Source organism: Eurosta solidaginis, chromosome 3, assembly GCF_040869045.1.
Source record: "Eurosta solidaginis isolate ZX-2024a chromosome 3, ASM4086904v1, whole genome shotgun sequence".
Taxonomy (NCBI): Eukaryota; Metazoa; Arthropoda; class Insecta; order Diptera; family Tephritidae; genus Eurosta; species Eurosta solidaginis.
The window spans coordinates 54,643,490-54,659,508 of record NC_090321.1 but is presented as its reverse complement, the minus strand read 5'-3'; the positions used below and the strand labels follow the sequence as shown (position 1 = coordinate 54,659,508).

The 16,019-nt window shown below is 37.3% G+C and overlaps 1 protein-coding gene across 18 annotated transcripts in view; it reads left to right on the top strand.

Annotated features, from left to right (window-relative positions):
- LOC137243734 (uncharacterized) overlaps positions 1–16,019 on the top strand; it is an 815,214-nt gene that overhangs the window by 225,614 nt on the left and 573,581 nt on the right. Inside the window, exons 1-2 of one of the 18 annotated variants that reach the window (XM_067771772.1) lie at positions 10,505–15,051; positions 15,170–15,742. The exons of 16 other annotated variants lie outside the window; for them this stretch is intronic. The gene's annotated coding sequence lies outside the window, so the exon portion shown is untranslated. Of the gene's footprint in view, positions 1–10,504; positions 15,743–16,019 lie in introns of those variants that run through there. One more of the 18 variants, XM_067771769.1, reaches the window with a different exon arrangement.

The following is a 16,019-nucleotide window of genomic DNA, read 5'->3' as shown; positions in this document are numbered from 1 at the left end:
TCCACCTTTATGGCGATATCCCTAAATGGCGTCCACATATAGAACAATGACCCACTCCCTCATAAAATACTCGCTAGTGCCTTTAATTTGATACGCATGTCGTACAAACACATTCCAGGGTTTTCCCTCGGTTCATTTTCCTACATGGTTATTTTCCCTTTTGTTGTCACCATACCTCTCAACTGAGTATGTAATGTTCGGTTACACCCGAACTTAACCTTCCTTACTTGTTCTAAATAAGTTTTTGATCTGGTTTAAAAATTTAGTTGTGTTAAGCTATATATATACTATAAGACCCGGCAGACGTTGTCATGCGCTAAATTTGGCATATCTGCATAAATTTTAATAAGCTTTTTCTGTCTGACTCTGCTTCCCCCTCTTCACTTTTTCCTAATCCTTTTATTCACTCCTCCCTCCGTCTTTTTCGCTTCATCTATCTCCATCTTCGTCTCTTTTTATCTCTTTCTCAATCTCCTTCTCTCTTTTCTCTTCTCTCAATTTCTTTTCATTCTTCTGCATCCCTTATTGCCTGTCCCAGAGTGTGGTATGTATTTTATTCTAGTTCCAGTCCCAGTTCCACTCCGAGTCTCAGTCCCAGTCCCACTCCGAATCTCAGTCCCAGTCCTAGTCCTAATCCCAGTCCCAGTCCGTCGCTGGATAATATATTATTCTGTACTAAAACACTCATCAACAGTTTTCATTTGTTATCCATATTCTATAACCACATTCTAGGGGTACTCGGGTCCACGTTTCGGCCTATATCTCACTTCACTATAATATTAAAACGAATTGCAGATTTTCGTTGCTTTTGAAATTCGGCTTAAAAATTGCACATGGAACAACTAAAGACTCTCCTGAAATAAAAAAAAAAATGTCATAGAACCTCTAAACCACGGGCCGCCTCAAGTTAGATCAAACTACACACGGCATGCAAAACAAATTCAAAATCGGTTCAGTAGTTTAGGAGAATGTCGCGCCCAAAAATGTTGTGACACGCGTTTTTTATTTATTAAGATATAAATTAAATTCTGTGTGTCACTGTGGAAACGTATTTCCCACACTTCAATCATCACCAAAATTTTGGTTATAGATTCCTTCGATCAAAATGAAGGTTTTTCATACATCAGAACTAAGAATTTTAAATTAATTTTTTTAATTTAATTTCACGTGCGCCACTGGGTGGTGCGACAAATTTTGTATGTCAGCAAAAGTTACTCATACGCCATGTACGTACTTAAGTGCAGAACTACTGTTTGGTCATAACATTGAATTCACGCAAAGAATGATAAATTAGAGGAATGAGGGATCTAATAAAAAAGGAAGGAGAGAGGTAGAGGGTGTAAAAAAAGAAGAGGGAGAGACAAGGAAATTATAAAGGGTAAGAATAAGAAAAACTGGGAAATACATTTTGAATTTTTGATTTCCTGAATTTGAGTAACTGGAAGGAATGCGTTAAAATACACCTTCTTGTTCAGATTAGTATCTGCCCATGTCGAGCAACGTCGGGTATAGTATTAATATCGGGTGAAAGATGACAGCAAAGTATAGTAAAAAGAAGTCAAATGTGGCAATTTTATGAGCCAATAAATGGAATGCATGCAAAATGTAATATTTTCAAAAGAATGGATTTCCTACAAAACATCACATAGCAATTTAAAAAGTCATATGCAAAGCCGCTATCCAACTTTCGAACTGCCAAGTTCAGGGGTAATGCATAGGCAACCTCAGCCGTCCTTACAGCAAGAAATGCACCTGGAAACAGTTACCGAAGCACATGGTAAGCTCCTTGATTTAAAAAATAGAATCTGAATTAAAACAACTTAACATCTCTACTGGACCCAGTTTGCAGCAAACGAAAATAACGTCATTTTTGAATAATATAAAGATTTCAGCAAAGGCTAAAAAGGAATTTGACAAAGTAATACCCATGCTTTTCGTAAGCGATTTGCAGAAGATTTCGTAAGTTTGTAAAGGCGCTACATCCTGCATATGAATTACCTAGTTGGCAAGTAATATAAAGGACGATAATTCTTGCGTTGTACAAAGAATGCTTAGAAAAAATTTAATTTATATTTGTGGGTGGTTCAAAGTTTTTTGTTACAATTGTCTGTTGGACGTATCGTAATAAACTTATTTATCTTGCCGTCATCGCTCACTTTGTAGATGAAAATTTTGAATTGACCAACATATTGCTCGATTGCTGCCAGAGAGGCATGTTGGGAGGAACTTTACGAAAAAAAAAAACAGATTTTTTCGGTAGCCACTATCGAATTGATCGGTGATAGCACTTTGCGACTTTTTTTGATATCCTGCTTGAGTCAACCGAAAAAAAGTTTAAGGTTGCATTGCTCATCCATACATATATCGGTCTATCAGTCAGCTTATTTGTCCGAGGACACATCATCACAAGTCTTTTTATACTCAGTTGAGCAGAGCTCACAGAGTATACTAACTTTGATTGGATAACGGTTGGTTGTACAGGTATAAAGGAATCGAGATAGATATAGACTTCCATATATTAAAATCAACAGTATCGAAAAAAAATTCGATTGAGCAATGTCCGTCCGTCCGTCCGTCTGTCCGTTAACACGATAGCTGGAGTAAATTTCGAGGTATCTTGATGAAATTTGGTATGTAGGTTCCTGGGTACTCATCTCAGATCGCTATTTAAAATGAACGATATCGGACAATAACCACGTCCACTTTTTCGATATCGAAAATTTCGAAAAACCGAAAAAGTGCGATAATTCATTACCAAATACCGATTAAGCGATGAAACTTGGTAGGTGAGTTGAACTTATGACGCAGAATAGAAAACTAGTAAAATTTTGGACAATGGGCGTGGCACCGCCCACTTTTAAAAGAAGGTAATTTAGAAGTTTTGCAAGCTGTAATTTGGCAGCCGTTGAAGACATCATGATGAAATTTGGCAGGAACGTTACTCTTATTGCTATATGTCTGCTTAATACAAATTAGCAAAATCAGAGAACGACCACGCCCACTTTTTAAAAAATTTTTTTTTTAAATTCAAATTTTAAAAGAAAAGTTAATATCTTTACAGTATATAAGTAAATTATGTTAACATTCAACTCCAGTAATGATATGGTGCAACAAAATACAAAAATAAAAGAAAATTTCAAAATGGGCGTGGCTCCGCCCTTTTTCATTTAATTTGTCTAGGATAATTTTAATGCGATAAGTCGAACAAAAATTTACCAATCCTTGTGAAATTTGGTAGAGGCTTAGATTCTAGGACGATAACTGTTTTCTGTGAAAAAGGGCGAAATCGGTGAAGCCTCGCCCAGTTTTTATACACAGTCGGCCGTCTGTCCTTCCGCTCGGCCGTTAACACGATAACTTGAGCAAAAACCGATATATCTTCACTAAACTCAGTTCATGTACTTATCTGAATTCACTTTGTATTGGTGTAAAAAATGGCCGAAATCCGACTATGAACACGCCCACTTTTTCGATATCGAAAATTACGAAAAATGAAAAAAATGCCATAAATATATACCAAATACGAAAAAAGGGATGAAACATGGTAATTGTATTGGTCTATTGACGCAAAATATAACTTTTGAAAAAAACTTGGTAAAATGGGTGTGACACCTACCATATTAAGTAGAAGAAAATGAAAAAGTTTTGCAGGGCGAAATCAAAAGCCCTTGGAATCTTGGAAGGACTACTGCTCGTGGTATTACATATATAAATAGATTAGCGGTACCCGACAGATGATGTTCTGGATCACCCTGGTCCACATTTTGGTCGATATCTCGAAAACGCCTTCACATATACAACTAAGGGCCACTCCCTTTTAAAACACTCATTAATACCTTTAATTTGATAACCATATCGTACAAACATATTCTAGAGTCACCCCTGGTCCACGCTTATGGCGATATCTCGAAAAGGCGTCCACCTATAGAACTAAGGTCCATGCCCTTTTAAAATACTCATTAACACCTTTCATTTGATACCCATATTGTACAAACGCATTCTAGAGTCAACCCTGGTCCACTTTTATAACGATATTCCGAAAAGGCGTCCATCTATAGAACTAAGGCCCACTCCCTTTTAAAATACTCATTAACACCTTTCATTTGATACCCATATAGTACAAACAAATTCTGTAGTCACCCCTGGTCCACCTTTATGGCGCTATTTCGAAAAGGCGTCCACATATAGAACTAAGGCCCACGCCCTCTTAAAATGCTCATTAACACCTTTCATTTGATACTCATATCGTACCAACAAATTCTAGAGTCAGGCCTGGTCCACCTTTATGGCGACATCCCTAAATGGCGTCCATCTATAGAACTATGGCCCACTTCCTTTAAAATACTCTTTTATACCTTTCATTTGACACACATGTCATACAAACACATTCCAGTATTACCCTAGATTCTTTTTACAACATGGTGATTTTCCCTTACTTTGTCTCCACAGCTCTCAACTGAGTATGTAATGTTCGGTTACACCCGAACTTAGCCTTCCTTACTTTTTTTATAATGCATTTTATTTTCCATCACGCTCTTTAATGATTGTAATAGGCCTGATCGTGTAAAATTTATTGCGCTTAACGTTCGTTTCAAATTCTCATCAAAGAGACCATTAACTATGTATCTATTAATTGTTGCGTCGGCTATTTGTTCTCGACATCCCATTGCGGGCATTCTATAATAAAATTTTACCATTAATTCGCTCTTACCGATTCTCGAATTCATCATACGAATGTGTGCATCAGCGGCATTTACAACACATATAAAATCACTTAAGAACATACTCGAAAACTCACCCCATTTCCGTAAAACTGGCTGCGCATCTGCCCAACGCTTGGCAACACCTTTAAGCTTACCCAAGCGAGAAAAGATAAGCAGCCCGTCGTCGCCATTACATACTATGTATATACGTATATACTTCTGTCAACAGCACAATTCGTTGTATAAATTGGATTGATGTGTATTTATCATCGCACGTATTTAACATACACACTCGAACGCTAAATGAAGAGCAAGATTCTAGGATCAAACTTATAAAAAGAAAAACCTTTTTGGCGTTAAATTTGGCTAGGCTCCTTAATGTTACTCTGCCACTTTCAACGTGTCATTTAACCTTTCGTGGCTACAGAGAAACCGCAGATTGTAGTGATCCGAGCTTCAAAGGAAGTTTTCTGAGTATTGTTGAGTTACAAGGAAAATGCGTGCTGGTTTTAAAAGAATTGTTAAGTAAACCAAAGGGTCAGGGACATAATACATCCAAGAATACAAAATGAGTTAATATCTGTCTTGGTGCTAAAAATAAAAAATGCATTTAACTATAAATGAAATAAATTCCGCACCATTTTACTTTATCATATTCGATAAAACTCAAGATGTTTCAAAAAAATTATCAAATGTGTGAACCATACCGTTATTGTATGATATAAAAATATGGCAATGGGATCGCAAAATCGCGTTTCATTAAAGAAACGTTTTTAGGATTTCATGAAGTTAAAACTCAAACTGCCTTACCAATGACGAAGCAAATTAAATGACAAAACTGTTCTTCCATATATATATATTGTAACGAATTTATGCAATTCCCCTTATTTGCAATCTTCTGCTAACGTTCGTATCGCTAAATTGTTGAGTAAATAACTCCAATATTGAATAATGGAAAATGGCCTTTATTAAAGTACTTGACAATAACACTTATACTTTGTAACGAATAGCTTGCTTAATAACCAAACTAATTGATAGCTCAAATGAAACTGACTATTGCCCGACAGATAGCGTGCTTAACTGAAACTGCCCATATAGCCTCTACCGCTGATGCTTTTATACTTTGTGATTTCCTCGTGGCATCTTCTAGGCGCTTCCAGAATTTACTTAGTTAGTTATAAATTTCTCAGCTATAACTACAGATGTATAATTTTTATAGCTTCTCTCATACCCCATGCGTTTGTATGTGTGAGCGACACTTCCACAATCACAATTGCATAACTTTAGGAGCATTTCAGAGAAGATATCTGCATATGCTTGTGCGTTGCTCTCAGCTGTGTGTACCTACATATGTGTAGACATAATGATTAATTCGTTTCTGTAGATACATAATGATTGATCTATGGATGTGCATGCAAGGCGCTGCTTAGCATCGGCTTAGAGATGGCAGCACCCCTTAGTTTTGCTAATATGCGTAACAATATGTTCACTGTGCTGCTCATAATTTAAATCTAGTACTCAATAATGCAGTGAGAGTGGTTATTGATATGCAAAATTTTTTTTGAAACAATTCAACAAATTTATATTTTTTTTGGGCGTAGTATCAAAAGATGGAATACTTTATCAAGTTTTGTATCTTATAAAGAAATTGAGTCTTCAACTTCAAAAACATTAAAAACATTAAAACCTAATAGATGTGCAGGACGTTATGATGCTGTTTTTTGCTTTAAAAGTTCGGTTTGTTAAAGCGCAAAACGCGCTAACGAAAACATTCTGTTAAATTGCAAATCAGATGAAGGAAATAAAGCTGTTTCATTCAAAAAGAAGATTGAAAACTACAATTTTGTTATGTTATTGGTTTTTCATTGCAAAATCTTACTTACAATCGATGCAGCCTCTAAAGCACTTCAGTCTGAAGCCACCGATCTTTCAAATGCCTTAAAACGTTTGAAGAAGAATTGAAAAGATATCGACATGAATTTGAAAATTAAAAAATGGAAGCAAATAGTGTAGCAGAAAAATTGCCCTTAATTTTCAAAAATTCGATAGAGGAAGGTAAAACGCCATTCTGATGAGTTTTGCGAAGATTAGTGACTTCAAGATCCGGATAGTGAACATATTTTATTGAGTATTGGGTAGCAGTTTAAACCAGCCGAAATCGCGTTTCTTTCCAATAAATTAAATTATTTCAAATTTAGTGTTTTCCAGCTTTCCAGCGTTTTAAATGGCATCGAAATAGAAAAATTGTCCTATATTAGAGACCTTGTTGATTTATTTATAATAAAAAATCATTTTATGTTTCTCCTGAAGTATACAATACGTTAATGTTACTTCTTATAATTCCCGTAACGTAACAGCTGGTGCTGAACGATCATTTTCTAAACTAAAATTGATAAAAACCCAATAAAGAAACTCTATGAGTAATGTAACTTGGCTATTCTGTCTATTGAAAATTTTATGGCCCGATCTTTAAACTTTGGCAATGTTATAGACACTTTTAATAAATATATTATTAAATTAAATTGTTATTTACATATATTTCATTGTAAATGCATGCAGGTTCACTTACGATGTTGTTTCATCACTGAGAAGCTAGCGAATAAATGATTAATGCATTGAGATATTATGTTCTATGGATGAACGTGAAGTCTCCTATACGCATTGGGCTAGCTTCGAGTACAGACCATTCTTAATTGTCTGAGAGAGGAGGCCTATGGCTATATGTGGGACATATACAACGTGTAATTGAGAACGCTGAAAATTTCGAAGTTTATTAAAATTAAATTGAGTAAAACGTGACGGTCCCAGATGTCATAGTTACGGCATTGAGATTTGCTCTATTAATATAATAAACTCAAGGGTTTTACGCATATTTCTTACTTTCTTACTTAATTGGCACTTAACCGTCTAAACGGTTATGGCCGTCCAACAAAGCGCGCCAGTCACTCCGCCAAGCGGCGCCAATTGGTCACACCAAGGGAGTTTAAATCGTTTTCCACCTGGTCCTTCCCAAGAAGTGGGGGCCGCCCGCTACCTCTGCTTCCATAGGCGGGTTCCGATAGAAACACTTTATTGGCTGGAGCATCATCCTTCATTCGCATAACATGGCCTAGCCAGCGCAGCCGCTGCGCTTTAATTCGTTGGAATATGTTGAGGTCTGCGTATAGCTCGTACAGCTCATCATTAAATCTTCTTCGGTACTCGCCATCGCCAACGCGTAGAGGTCCATAAATCTTTCGAAGAACTTTTCTCTCGAAAACTCCCAAAGCCGCGTCATCGGCTGTTGTCATGGTCCATGCTTCTGACTTCTAAGTGACTTGTAGAGTATGATTTTCGTTCGCCGAGAGATGATTCTACTTTCCAATTCCCTCCCTCGGACATTGATCTGTGTTTTACACCGGAGGTAAGTCTTGACGACAGGGACTCCCGTAATACACGTTCTTTCGTCCCTCCCTAGACCTCCCCCTGTGGGTTAGGGGTTAGAATATGCCCACGGTAGGTATACCGGTCGTAAAAGGCGACCATAATACCATGGGTACCCAATCCATGAGTAAGGTGTTTTACTCGAAAGGTAGCAGGGTGGACGCGGTGTATCACCCTGTGGGACCCTAGGCAAGGTCTTTATAAAAACTGCTACCGCGGGAGCAGGAGAAGCCAGTGTGATCTGGTGCACTGCATCAAACGATGCTTTGTACTCAGGTCTCACCTCCTGTCCTGGGATGGCCCCCTTGTGGGAGCATCGCGGTGGCTGTGGTTTCAAATAGAGTTCACTTATGACACACGCTCTGAGTAGACTTGTTTTCCCTTGGGGACCCAAGACCCAAGGGAATTCGGTCTCATATTTGCCACAGCAGTCCCAATTTCATTGAGAAGCTGACCCTGAGGGGCAGATGATAGGTTGGTCACATCCCTTAAATTGTGACAAAATGCTGCAAATAAGTTGACGAAAGATGGTATAAGAACGCATGTCTATCGTCAGCCGAAAAACAATCGATAATTGTACGAGTGGGCCGGTGCTCATCTCGTCTTTTGAGATGTTTGAGGCTGCTTTAGACTGCGTAAGCGAATAGGAGGCGTTCGCTGTGTGGATGGCCACATCCTATATGTGGCAAGATTTGACGTTGTCAAATCACTGCAGTGTGGCGGACTGCAATGCAAAGATGTTGCTGGGGCAGGTACTCGGCACTTACAGGTCTGTGAGCGGAAAAGGTTGGCCACATCCCTTAATTGTGGTAGGAGTGTATTTGGAGGCAAATCGGTGCATAATTGTTGTGTAATTGAGTGGAAATTGGAGCGAAATTAGTAGCGAAAATGGAAGCCAATAGTAGACAATATGGCACACAATGTTTGTCAACGTAGTGTGGCCTCAAGCGATGTCGAGGGGCATTGTTGAGGCGGGCACTCGGCACTCACAGGTCTGTGTGCCGAAAAGGTTGGTAACATCCCTTGATTTAAATTGTGATGGTGTTTGGTGTTTGAAGACGGAGCATAATTGGATGCCAAGCTCACTTTGTTTGTCAACGTAGTGCGGCCCTTTAAGCAATATCTAAGCAAAACCATGCACCGCCGTTAAATATCTCAATCTGGTTAACTTGTTAACCAGATACCGAGATATCAAAATCAATGAAAGAGGGGCCTTGAGGCAAGCACGGAACTCGCGGTGGAGTTGCCGTGCAACCGGTTGCCATTACCCGAAAATGGAAGAGGAGGATGGATAGTCCTCCTCGGCCAAACCAAGGCTGGTTGACTTGAACACCCCAGCTCACCGATTTGGTACCAACTTGTTGGGCCGAAGATCAACGGACATTGATCTGTGTTTTACACCGGAGGTAAGTCTTCACGACAGGGACTCCCGTAATACACGTTCTTTCGTCCCTCCCTAGACCAAAGTATCATTTACTGGCAAGATTGATTCTTCGCTGGATTTCAGTGCTGATGTTATTGTTAGTGTTGGCGCTGGTTCCCAAATAAACGAAGTCTTTTACTATTTCGAAAATGTGGCTGCCAATAGTAGCGCGGTTGCCAAGGCGCGTATGCGCTGACTCTTTGCTCGAAGACAGCAGGTACTTCGTTTTGTCCTCATTCACCATCAAAATTACGCATATTTTGGCGACATAAAATGAACGTGGCTTTGACAAAATATTTTGCTATACTTTTTCAATAGAAAATTTCCCTGTACTTGTTTCTTTATATATATGTTTGCACAGCTGAATTGTGTTTCAAATTGTTATGTGTAGAATGACCGTATTTTTAATGAATAAATACAGAAAAGTATATGCATTTTGTTCTATTGTATACTGCCAGAAAACCATAGTTGGTAACAGTGCACAAATTTCTGAGCAACAACACTGTTCGAACTTGCGTGGCCCAATAAATCGCAAAACATTCGCAGTTAAGTGTTAATGAAGCGTTAATTTGCTGTGGAATGTAACGTATGTTCATCTTTCATATATTCGTATAACTAGCCCTATACCCGCGGCCCTTTCCCCATGAAGAAAATACAACATACAATTCTTGCGATATTCCTAAATATGATCTTGAAAATAGTATCGACAGCAACCAGTAAACAATCATTAAATGGTCCCAACAAATGGCGAAATATCGCGGAGATAAACACACTGTGATAAACATGGCTAACCAATCCATGAGTAAGGTATTTTTACTCGAAAGGGAGCAGAGTGGACGCGGCGTATCACTTGCGCGACTCTACCACTGTCGTTAATAACTGTATTCGCTGGGAGCAGGAAAATCCAGTTATGACCTGATATACTGCATCACCTCCTATCCCTGGGTCGGGACAATAAAGTTTTTCCCTGGGAGTGCAACCCAGGGGAATTCGGCCCTTTGCTTCTCTCAGTAAACGTCAATCATTGAAAACTGATCTTGAAGGGCAGACGAAAAGGGTGACCACATCTCATAATTGTGACAATCGGAAAAAAATGCTGCTGAAATGGAGAAACTCGTGCCTATCGTCAGCTGAAAACAATCGATAATTGCACGAGTGGGCCAGTGCTCATCTTGTCTTGTCAGATGTTTGAAGCTGCCTTAGGCTACGTTAAGAAAGGATGCCTGAAAAGATGCTTTCGAAGAATGGATGGCCACATCCAAAATTGTGGCGGCAATTGACAGAACATGTTGATAAATCGGCTTAGTATGTTGGTTGACAGCAGTTGGCGCACTGCTTTTGCGAAGATATTGTTGAGGCATGTGCGCATTGCAAACAGGTCTATGACAACAAAAGGCTGACCACAGCCCTTAATTGTGGTTGAAATTTGAGTGGAATTTGGATAGAAAATTGCATTGATAATTGGGTTGAAAATTGGAGCGAAAATAAATCGTAATGAAGATGTATCTTGTATCTTATCGCTTTGTCAAAGGGCCGAGGATTTAAGGAAGATGCATCGAGGTATTAAAGCCAGAATGTGAAAAGCATTGGGCAAAGGAAGTACAGTTTTAAGCAATATCGAAGAAAAGGCAGTTTTTCGTCAACAACGTATCACACATTGTTGCAACGCCTGGGCAGAAGAGGTTGGTCACATTCCTAAGTTGTGATAAACAAATACATATCTTATACTGATTAATACTTTAATCAGATATTGAGATAAAACAAAATCAATGCAAGGGGGATACTGAGACAAGCTCGGAACTCGCGGTGCATTTGCCGAGCAACCGGATGCCATTTACCTAGAAAGAAGACGGCAGGGTATAGATAGCTCCCCGATTTCACCAAGGATGGTTGATTTGAACACCCAAATTCAGCCCATTGGTATCAACTTTTTTGGGCCGGCGATCAACGGATATTGATCCTTGTTTAAGTACACCGTGGTGTTGGGTCATCCGTGAAAGGAACCCTCGTAACTTTTACACTAGCTATCCCGATTCTTTCGAGGGTTTGCTTACTTTTAGATGCTGTGCAATGCACCGTGATTGCCTTATTTGCTGCTTGGCTGTCAATATAAAAGCGCTTATTTTCTTCCAGTGTTTCTACTGCTTAAAAAACGCTATAGTGAGCAAGAAGCTTGTAGAATCTGTTTATTTCCGGATCAGCACAGCATACCGCATACCCTACTCCTGTGGGAAGCGCTCTGGCATCTCTGTCAGTTAGAAACTAACGAGGCAAACAGGTGGCAGCGAGGAGAGACGAACATGAAGCGAGAGACTTGATTTGTTTTTTAACACGCTTATAATAGCTTCACTTGTATGTTTGTAACTTTCTAGGCTAGGTGCTAAGAGCACGGTTGCCACACCATGTTTGCATTTGGAACCCAGATTCACCAAAAGAATCCTCAAATCTCAAAGAAATCGACAAATTTTTGTATTTTTTAGTTGTTTTACAAACAATTCGGCAATTCACAAATGTGTCGAGTTCGTTGTAAAATCTTAAATTTCCGTTTGGAAACTATAGAATTTCCTACAAAAATTTTTGATAAAATGAACAGAAGACTTTGTGAATTGCCTAAATATGTATGTATATGTTAAAAATAACAAACGGTTGCACACACGAAAATAAAGTGTATTTTTGGGTACAATGTCACACACACTTTCGTCTTAACAAAAACCCTTATATAAATATATGTTTTAACCAGGGACGGAAAATAATAATTTTTTTTTTCGGAGTCGAAAAAGTTCTGGTCAAAAAATTGTCCTAGGTGAAAATGTTTGAGTTCCCAGGTATCCCTATAGCAATGTCATGTCGTGCATCCTTTTTATTTTTCGAACTTTTTCCATAAAAGTCCACATATACAAGTAAAATCTGAATTTTTATTTTTTAAGTCCGATAGAACTAGTTAAACTCGGACTTTTAAAAATAAAAGTCCCGAAATAAAAGTTAAATCAAGACTTTTATTTTTTAAGGCCGAAATAAAAGTCGCGCTTGATAACAAAGAAAGGGCTTATCCGAATTTAAAAAATTTGGTACCAATCGATTCTCCCAGATTCCTAAAATTAAAACCTTATGGACTTTTGAAAATTTCTGTTAATAATACTAGAAATTTATCATAAACGAACTAGATCGAAAATCTCGTAGTATAAATGGTGAACTTGCAGTGGATTTTTGCAATAAATTTCGTTCCAATACAACTATTAGGGTGAAATTTGGTAAACCGCATAAAGAAACCACGTTATTTAAATGTGGCATGTAAATTACGGACATTGCATGTAGTTGATCCACATCATTTTTTTGGACAATGGGCGTGGCACCGCATACTTTCCAAATAAGAGTTTGTGGACTTTCGAGTGCGATAACTCGTACATCGTTTGAGCAATATTTTTGCAAATTGGTATGCGAACTTCATATTTGTATTTGTACATGCCGACGGAAAAAGTTTTAAAATCGAATCAAAGTCACACCCACTTTGTATATAAAAATATCAAAACTGGCTACTTGAATTCATTGCTAATTACGTGAATATGTCGGAGTTATTTCGGGACTATTGCGGGATCATTTGGGGATCCTTCCGGTATCATTCCTGGATGACTTTCGGGATCCCGTCGGGATCATTTCGGGACTTTTTTGATATCATTTTGGGACCCTTCGGGAATCTTAACTAACTTATGCTAAACCAAAAACTACGCTTCGAAAGTTGGTCGAATGTCTTAGCTCAAAATGACGTATTCGTTTGACGAGGCACAACTTCTTTCGAGGCAAGTTTAATTCAGCAGTTGGCAATACTAGAAAAGAATGGGGCGTTGTCAACAATTTTCTAAATCGAAGCGGTATGGAGGACAATGATCCAGTTGTATTACTTGCTGGAAATCAATAGATTTCAGATACAGTAGAGTTAGCAAATAAATTTAGCCAACACTTTACAACGGTTGATAATTCAATATCAAGAAGCTGTGATTGCCAATTTGCGGAAAGTTTACCATCTGTTGGTTTCTTATACCACCGCAGTTTTAATTTATTTCCTCGTCTGATTACTATAGAATCAAGGTAAGATAGTTTACCTTCTTCTTCTAATTCTATTCTAAATTTTATGTGTCTTTTAGACGAATTCAGCGCATTTAGTGTATTATGTATCTCATCTTCGCGTATAATTGCAAAAATGTCATCGACGTATATACTTATTAATCTGGGCTTCTGAGCTAGTTCCTCCATCGTCTTGTTAATTAGTTCCTCTATTATAATATCTGCAATAACTGGTGAAGCAGGGGATTCCATCGGCATTCCTTTTAATTGGACGTATACCGTGTCCTTAAATTTAAAATATCTACTTTCTTCTATGCAATATCGTAATATGTCCATAAATATTTGTTTCGGCATGCTGGTAGTCGTCCATTTTTTTTGTATGATGTCAAGTGCTAAATTTGTCGGGATACTGGGAAACAGTGAGACTACGTCAAAAGAAATGAGTTTTTCGTCTTCATATATAAAAGTGTTATTTATCTTCTCTTTGAATTCCAATGTGTTTCTTATATTGTAGTTGGATTTGACAGTTAAGTTTTTTAATATATTAATAATATATTTACACAGTCCGTAGGATCGCTGAACATATAGGTCTGAGTGGAGTTCCTGCTTTGTGCGTTTTTGGGAGACCATAAATTCTTGGGCGCCGTATTTGTGATCAGTTTGTGTTTCTCGGCTTTGGAAATACATCCTATTTTAAAAAGTTTTTCAACTAAATTGTTTTTGTCTTTAATCTGGACGTGGGATCCTGTCTGTGAATTCTGTATGTAGGCAAGTCATTTAAAATATCACCCATTTTGCTGTTATAGTCCTTTATCTCCATTGCTACGGTTTTGTTTCCTTATATTGTGTTTGTGTTTGATAAGTAGATTTAGTATTTTTCTATGGTATCGGTATGTATATTTATCTAAAAGTATGTCTATGTTTTGTTGTAAGTCTTTGTAAAATTCAAATAATTTATGACATTTTGTTGAATTCTTAATAAAATTAGGTATAAGTTTACATTGTCTACATTTCATTAAAAATTTTATAGCAGATTTACTTTTTACCAAATTCTTTGATGTGGCTTGAAATCTATTTATTAACGCTTTGGAGTTTCAGTTGTTTTTCTTTATTTTTGCATGTCCTATTCTTGTTGTGTTATGCATACGGCGTGCCATCCGTTGATTGTAATACTAATATTAATGCGATCTTTGCTATGAATTATATTTATTCACTTTTGGCTGGCTCTAGGTCATTAGGAATAAAAACACACGTTTTTTAAGTTTTTCCCCTGTTTAAGCCGCCTCCAATAATATTCAGACGGCGGCGGTAATCCTATGCGCAGCCGTGCGCGGCGAGTGGAAAGGCGCCAACACGCATTCACTACCATCGTCATCAACAATAATTGCAACGAGCCAGTCTAGCACTATAAACCGGCAACCGCGGACGCGATCCTTTTGGGTATTTATTTAAAATACGCAAACATATTAATACTTTGAATTTTTAAAGTCAAGTTTTTAACGAGTTAATTACTTAGTTATTAAATTATAAATAAAGTGAATTTATAACGTTTTTAAAGAAAAACTATTGACCCTTTAAATTGGAAGTGTTAAGTGTAGCGAAGCAAGACCAAAGTTGTTAATGGTCCTTCGCAGCCATCTTTGGCCCAACTCCTAAAATTATAATTAAAACAAAAATTAAACAAAAAATCGAATTTTCGTTCGTTTGAAAAATAAATAAAAATTTTTTAAAACAAAACATACAAAAGTGGTGACACGGTGAATAAAAACTGAGTGAAGGAAGTGTGGAAAAAAACAACACAAAGTTTAAAAGCTGCTTATATACATATATCAAATAGAGAATTGAGCATGTTCAAAAAAAAAAAAAAAAAAAAAAAAAAAAAACACAAAAGAAAAAAAAGTTTTTGAAAATTGTGGGCGCAATCATCATACAAACATATATTAATACAAACACTTAAATGCACAGAAAAATTGTTTTTTAAAAGAGAAAAGGAAATTTTGAAACTCAAAAAATAAAAAATTAAAAATCATCTTTACCTAAGCAACCAAGCAGCAGCAACAATAGCCAGCTTATCATCAACAACAAGCAGACCAGCCAACAACACAATAAGAAGCAGTACATACAAGAATTGGTGAGTAGGCAGTTTTTTTAATTTCCATAAAAAAATAGCAGAAAATAATACAACTTTTTTCCGGAAAAGTTATATTACTTTTTGTAAACTGCAAAACATATATACATATATATATCCACGTATATATATGAATATTGCGGAAATTTTCTTACCGTTGGTTTTACTGCAACTTTTTTGCAACCAAAAATTGGTAGAAAATATTCCGCTATACCAATAGGCAAAATCCGCCAATTATATATATATATATATATGTAAAAATTTTCAGCGGTATACAACC